Source organism: Pan troglodytes, chromosome 14 (assembly GCF_028858775.2).
Source record: "Pan troglodytes isolate AG18354 chromosome 14, NHGRI_mPanTro3-v2.0_pri, whole genome shotgun sequence".
Taxonomy (NCBI): Eukaryota; Metazoa; Chordata; class Mammalia; order Primates; family Hominidae; genus Pan; species Pan troglodytes.
Genome location: NC_072412.2, coordinates 6439189 through 6447796, shown reverse-complemented (window position 1 = coordinate 6447796; position 8608 = coordinate 6439189).

Here is an 8608-nt window from a genome sequence, read left to right as displayed (position 1 = left end):
GTACATAAAATATCAAAAAGTACACCAAATATGTGTTGTATATACTGTAAATAAACTATCAAAAACTACAGTAATTATATTTAATATACTGTACATAAAATATGAAAAATTACACCAAATGTATATTATATACGGTAAATAAAATATCAAAAACTATAGTAAATATATATTACACACCCTATGTAAAATATCAAAAGCTACACCAAATAAATATTATATAATTTACATAAAATATCAAAAGTACACCAAATATATATTATATACTGTACATAAAATATCAAAAAGTACAGTGAATATATTTCATATATTGTACATATAATATTAACTAAAACTAAAACAAATACATTTTATATACTGTAAATAAAATATCCAAAAGAACAGTAAATGTATATTACATACAGTACATAAAATATCAAAAAGTACACCAAATATGTGTTTTATATACTGTAAATAAACAATCAAAAACTACATTAATTATATTTACTATACTGTATATAAAATATCAAAAATTACACCAAATGTATATTATATACTGTAAATAAAATATCAAAAAGTACAGTAAATATATACTACACACCCTATGTAAAATATCAAAAGCTACACCAAATATATATTATATAATTTACATTAAATATCAAAAGGACACCAAATATATCATATATAATGTACATAAAATATCAAAAAGTACAGTAAATATATTTCATATATTGTGCCTATAATATTAACTAAAAGTACAACAAATACATTGTATATACTGTAAATAAAATATCAAAAAGTACAGTAAATATATATTAAATACTGTACATAAAATATCAAAAAGTACACCAAATATGTGGTATATATACTGTAAATAAACTGTCAAAAACTACAGTAATTATATTTAATAAACTGTACATAAAATATCAAAAATTACACCAAATGTATATTATATACTGTAAATAAAATATCAAAAAGTACAGTTAATATATATTACACACCCTATGTAAAATATCAAGAGCTACACGAAATATATATTAAATAATTTACGTAAAATATCAACAGTACACCAAACATATATTATATACTGTACATAAAATATCAAAAAGTACAGTAAATATATTTCATATATTGTACATATAATATTAACTAAAAGTACAACAAATATATTTTATATACTGTAAATAAAATATCCAAATGTACAGTAAATATATATTACATACTGTACATAAAATATCAAAAAGTACACCAAATATGTGTTATATATACTGTAAATAAACTATCAAAAACTACAGTAATTATATTTAATATACTGTACATAAAATATCAAAAATTACACCAAGTGTATATTATATACTCTAAATAAAATATCAAAATGTACAGTAAATATATATTACACACCCTATGTAAAATATCAAAAGCTACACCAAATATGTATTATATAATTTACAGAACATATCATAAGTACACCAAATATATATTATATACTGTACATAAAATATCCAAAAGTACAGTACATATATTTCATATATTGTACCTATAATATTAACTAAAAGTACAACAAATACATTTTATATACTGTAAATAAACTATCCAAAAGTACAGTAAATATATATTACATACTGTACATAAAATATCAAAAAGTACACCAAATATGTGTTGTATATACTGTAAATAAACTATCAAAAACTACAGTAATTATATTTAATATACTGTACATAAAGTATGAAAAATTACACCAAATGTATATTATATACGGTAAATAAAATATCAAAAACTATAGTAAATATATATTACACACCCTATGTAAAATATCAAAAGCTACACCAAATAAATATTATATAATTTACATAAAATATCAAAAGTACACCAAATATATATTATATACTGTACAATAAATATCAAAAAGTACAGTAAATATATTTCATATATTGTACATATAATATTAACTAAAACTAAAACAAATACATTTTATATACTGTAAATAAAATATCCAAAAGAACAGTAAATGTATATTACATACAGTACATAAAATATCAAAAAGTACACCAAATATGTGTTTTATATACTGTAAATAAACAATCAAAAACTGCATTAATTATATTTACTATACTGTATATAAAATATCAAAAATTACACCAAATGAATATTATATACTGTAAATAAAATATCAAAAAGTACAGTAAATATATACTACACACCCTATGTAAAATATCAAAAGCTACACCAAATATATATTATATAATTTATATTAAATATCAAAAGGACACCAAATATATCATATATAATGTACATAAAATATCAAAAAGTACAGTAAATATATTTCATATATTGTGCCTATAATATTAACTAAAAGTACAACAAATACATTGTATATACTGTAAATAAAATATCAAAAAGTACAGTAAATATATATTAAATACTGTACATAAAATATCAAAAAGTACACCAAATATGTGGTATATATACTGTAAATAAACTGTCAAAAACTACAGTAATTATATTTAATAAACTGTACATAAAATATCAAAAATTACACCAAATGTATATTATATACTGTAAATAAAATATCAAAAAGTACAGTTAATATATATTACACACCCTATGTAAAATATCAAAAGCTACACGAAATATATATTAAATAATTTACGTAAAATATCAACAGTACACCAAACATATATTATATACTGTACATAAAATATCAAAAGGTACAGTAAATATATTTCACATATTGTACATATAATATTAACTAAAAGTACAACAAATATATTTTATATATTGTAAATAAAATATCCAAATGTACAGTAAATATATATTACATACTGTATATAAAATATCAAAAAGTACACCAAATATGTGTTATATATACTGTAAATAAACTGTCAAAAACTACAGTAATTATATTTAATATACTGTACATAAAATATCAAAAATTACACCAAATGTATATTATATACTCTAAATAAAATATAAAATGTACAGTAAATATATATTACACACCCTATGTAAAATATCAAAAGCTACACCAAATATATATTATATAATTTACATAAAATATCAAAAGTACACCAAATATATATTATATACTGTACAATAAATATCAAAAAGTACAGTAAATATATTTCATATATTGTACATATAATATTAACTAAAACTAAAACAAATACATTTTATATACTGTAAATAAAATATCCAAAAGAACAGTAAATGTATATTACATACTGTACATAAAATATCAAAAAGTACACAAATATGTGTTATATATACTGTAAATAAACTATGAAAATCTACAGTAATTATATTTAATATACTGTACATAAAATATCAAATATTACACCAAATGTACATTATATACTGTAAATAAAATATCAAAAAGTACAGTAAATATATATTACACACCCTATGTAAAATATCAAAAGCTACACCAAATATATATTATATAATTTACATAAAATATCAAAAGGACACCAAATATATATTATGTACTGTAAATAATATATCAAAAAGTACAGTAAATATATTTCATGTATTGTACATATAATATTAACTAAAAGTACAACAAATACATTTTATATACTGTAAATAAAATATGCAAAAGTACAGTAAATATATATTACATACTGCACATAAAATATCAAAAAGTACACCAAATATGTGTTATATGTACTGTAAATAAACAATCAAAAACTACATTAATTATATTTAGTATACTGTAAATAAAATATCAAAAATTACACCAAATGTATATTTTATACTGTAAATAAAATATCAAAAATGACAGTAAATATATATTACACACCCTATGTAAAATCTCAAAAGCTACACCAAATATATATTATATAATTTACATAAAATATCAAAAGGACACCAAATATATCTTATATACTGTACATAAAATATCAAAAATTCAGTAAATATATTTCATATATTGTACCTATAATATTAACTAAAAGTACAACAAATACATTTTATATACTGTAAATAAAATATCAAAAACTACAGTAAATATATATTACATACTGTACATAAAACATCAAAAAGTACACCAAATATGTGGTATATATACTGTAAATAAACTATCAAAAACTACAGTAATTATATTTAATATACTGTACATAAAATATCAAAAATTACACCAAATGTATATTATATACTGTAAATAAAATATCAAAAAGTACAGTTAATATATATAACACACCCTATGTAAAATATCTAAAGCTACACCAAATATATGTTATATAATTTACATAAAATATGAACAGTACACCAAACATATATTATATACTGTACATAAAATATCAAAAAGTACAGTAAATATTTTTCATATATTGTACATATAATATTAACTAAAAGTACAACAAATATATTTTATATACTGTAAATAAAATATCCAAATGTACAGTAAATATATATTACATACTGTACATAAAATATCAAAAAGTACACCAAATATGTGTTATATATACTGTAAATAAACTATCAAAAATTACAGTAATTATATTTAATATACTGTACATAAAATATCAAAAATTACACCAAATGTATATTATATACTCTAATTAAAATATCAAAAAGTACAGTAAATATATATTACACCCCCTATGTAAAATATCAAAAGCTCCACCAAATATATATTATATAATTTACATAAAATATCAAAAGTACACCCAACATATATTATATACTGTACATAAAATATCAAAAAGTACAGTAAATATATTTCATATATTGTACATATAATATTAACTAAAAGTACAACAAATACATTTTATATACTGTAAATAAAATATCCAAAAGAACAGTAAATATGTATTACATACTGTACATAAAATATCAAAAAGTACACGAAATATGTGTTATATGTATTGTAAATAAACAATCAAAAACTACATTAATTATATTTAGTATAGTGTACATAAAATATCAAAAATTACACCAAATGTATATTATATACTGTTAATAAAGTATCAAAAAGGACAGTAAAATATCAAAAAGTACAGTAAATATATTTCATTTTTTGTGCCTATAATACTAACTAAAAGTACAACAAATACATTTTATATACTGTAAATAAAATATAAAAATGTACAGTAAATATATATTACATACTGTACATAAAATATCAAAAAGTACACCAAATATGTGTTATATATACTGTAAATAAACCATCAAAAAGTACAGTAATTATATTTAATATACTGTACATAAAATATCAAAAAGTACAGTAAATATATTTCATATATTGTACATGTAATATTAACTAAAAGTACACCAAATACATTTTAAATTCTGTAAATAAAATATGAAAAAGTGCAGTACATATATATTACATACTGTACATAAAATATCAAAAAGTACACCAAATATGTGTTATATATACTGTAAATAAACCATCAAAAAGTACAGTAATTATATTTAATATACTGTACATAAAATATCAAAAATTACACCAAATGTATATTATATACTCTAAATAAAATATCAAAAAGGACAGTCAATATATATGACACACCCTATGTAAAAAGTCAAAAACTACACCAAATATATATTATATAATTTATATAAAATATCAAAAGGACACCAAATATATCTTATATACTGTACATAAAATATCAAAAAGTACAGTAAATATATTTCATATATTGTACATATAATATTAACTAAAAGTACACCAAATACATTTTATATACTGTAAATAAAATATCAAAAAGTACTGTAAATATATATTACATACTGTACATAAAATAAAAAGTACACCAAATATGTGTAATATATTCTATAAATAAACTATCAAAAACTACAGTATTTATATTTAATATACTGTACATAAAATATCAAAAATTACACCAAATGTATATTATATACTGTAAATAAAATATCAAAAAGTACAGTAACTATATACTACACACCCTATGTAAAATATCAAAAACTACACGAAATATGTATTATATAATTTACATAAAATATCAAAAGGACACCAAATATATCTTATATACTGTACATAAAATATCAAAAATTACAGTAAATATATTTCATATATTGTACATATAATATTAACTAAAAGTACACCAAATACATTTTATATACTGTAAATAAAATATGAAATTGTACAGTAAATATATATTACATACTGTACATTAAATATCAAAAAGTACACCAAATATGTGTAACATATACTGTAAATAAACTATCAAAAACTACAGTAATTATATTTAATATACTGTACATAAAATATCAAAAATTACACCAAATGTATATTATATACTGTAAATAAAATATCAAAAAGGACAGTCAATATATATGACACACCCTATGTAAAATATCAAAAACTACACCAAATATATATTATATAATTTATATAAAATATCAAAAGGACACCAAATATATCTTATATAGTGTACATAAAATATCAAAAAGTACAGTAAATATATTTCATATATTGTACATATAATATTAACTAAAAGTAGACCAAATACATTTTATATACTGTAAATAAAATATGAAAAAGTACAGTAAATATATAACATACTGTACATTAAATATCAAAAAGTACACCAAATATGTGTACTATATACTGTAAATAAACTATCAAAAACTACTGTAATTATATTTAATATACTGTAAATAATATATCAAAAATTGCACCAAATGTATATTATATACTGTAAATAAAATATCAAAAAAGACAGTAAATAAATATGACACACGATATGTAAAATATGAAAAACTACACCAAATATGTATTATATAATTTACATAAAATATCAAAAGGACACCAAATATATCTTATATACTGTACAGAAAATATCAGAAAGTACAGTAAATATATGTCATATATTGTACATATAATATTAACTGAAAGTACACCAAATACATTTTATATACTGTAAATAAAATATCAAAAAGTACAGTAAATATATATGACATACTGTACATAAAATATCAAAAAGTACACCAAATATGTGTTATATATACTGTAAATAAACTATCAAATACTACAGTAATTATATTTAATATACTGTACATAAAATATCAAAAATTACACCAAATGTATATTATATACTGTAAATAAAATATCAAAAAGGACAGCAAATATATACTACACACCATATGTAAAATATCAAAAACTACACCAAATATATATTATATAATTTATATAAAATATCAAAAGGACACCAAATATATCTTATATACTGTACATAAAATATCAAAAAGTACAGTAAATATATTTCATATATTGTACATATAATATTATCTAAAAGTACACCAAATACATTTTATATATTGTAAATAAAATTTGAAAAAGTACAGTAAATATATATGACATACTGTACATAAAATATCAAAAAGTACACCAAATATGTGTTATATATACTGTAAATAAACTATCAAAAACTACAGTAATTATATTTAATATACTATACATAAAATATCAAAAATTACACCAAATATATATTATATACTCTAAATAATATATCAAAAAGACAGCCAATATATATGACACACCCTATGTAAAATATCAAAAACTACACCAAATATATATTATATAATTTATATAAAATATGAAAAGGACACCAAATATATCTTATATACTGTACATAAAATATCAAAAAGTACAGTAAATATATTTCATACATTGTACATATAATATTAAATAAAGGACACCAAATACATTTTATATACTGTAAATAAAATATCAAAAACTACAGTAAATATATATGACCTAATGTACATAAAATATCAAAAAGTACACCAAATATGCGTAATATATACTGTAAATAAACTATCAAAAACTACAGTATTTATATTTAATATACTGTACATAAAATATCAAAAATTACACCAAATGTATATTATATACTGTAAATAAAATATCAAAAAGTACAGTAACTGTATACTACACACCCTATGTAAAATATCAAAAACTACACCAAATATGTATTATATAATTTACATAAAATATCAAAAGGACACCAAATATATCTTATATACTGTACAAAAAATATCAAAAAGTACAGTAAATATATTTCATATATTGTACATATAATATTAACAAAAAGTACACCAAATTCATTTTATATACTGTAAATAAAATGAGAAATTGTACAGTAAATATATATTACATACTGTACATTAAATATCAAAAAGTACACCAAATATGTGTAATATATACTGTAAATAAACTATCTAAACTACAGTAATTATATTTAATGTACTGTACATAAAATATCAAAAATTACACCAACTGTATATTATATACTGTAAATAAAATATCAAAAAAGACAGTAAATATATATGACACACCCTACGTAAAATATCAAAAACTACACAAAATATATATTATATAAATTATATAAAATATCAAAAGGACACCAAATATATCTTATATACTCTACATAAAATATCAAAAAGTACAGTAAATATATTTCACGTATTGTACATATAATATTAACTGAAAGTACACCAAATACATTTTATATACTGTAAATAAAATATCAAAAATTACAGTAAATATATATGTCATACTGTACATAAAATATCAAAAAGTACACCAAATATGTGTTATATACACTGTAAATAAACTATCAAAAACTACAGTAATTATATTTAATATACTGTACATAATATATCA